This window comes from Octodon degus, unplaced genomic scaffold, assembly GCF_000260255.1.
Source record: "Octodon degus isolate 3935 unplaced genomic scaffold, OctDeg1.0 scaffold00018, whole genome shotgun sequence".
NCBI classification, from domain to species: domain Eukaryota; kingdom Metazoa; phylum Chordata; class Mammalia; order Rodentia; family Octodontidae; genus Octodon; species Octodon degus.
In genome coordinates this window covers 24,663,336-24,664,000 of record NW_004524594.1, presented here as the reverse complement: position 1 = coordinate 24,664,000, position 665 = coordinate 24,663,336, and positions in this window count along the sequence as shown.

Genomic DNA, 665 nt, shown 5'->3' with positions numbered 1-665 from the left:
TCAGGATAAATCCTGAGGGGATTTCCCTGACCTTCTCAGAGCCCAAAACTACAACTCTTCTTGCATAGATCCTTCTTTACCTTGGTCTTAACCATCCATTACAAAAGTATGAAGATGAAATATAGGATGTAATAGCCATGCTGTTATGTTGAGCTGTGGGGGACTCAGGTCAATAATTTCTGACATTGCCAGTTAAAAAGAAGACCCAATGCTAATGTGAGCTACTGGACTCTTTTAGAATATTTTGCTGAGTTTACAAACCTATAGTATTGAAATAACAGAACTGAGAAAAAAAGGGGTATACAGATGAATGTCCATTTTGAATTTGTGTATTCAAAGTGCTTAGGATAGATATATACTTACATTCTCTTAAATAATGGAATGATTTGTTCTAATGGTATTTATAAATAGGATCTCAAGTCCGCATCTTGTACAGCAATTACCCACTAAGAAGAATATATACAGTGAGTTAGTTATTGAAACTGTCCTACCGTTTTGATTTGAACCTGTCTCATTGCTATCTGTTTATCAATAAAATTATGAAAAAAAAGAAAAAAACACAGTTTGGCAGGGTATGGTAGTCTGGCTAGAATTTGATTTCATAGAGTACCTGAAGTACTCTGCTCCATGCTCTTCTTGCCTGCATGGTTTGTGAAGAGAAGTCG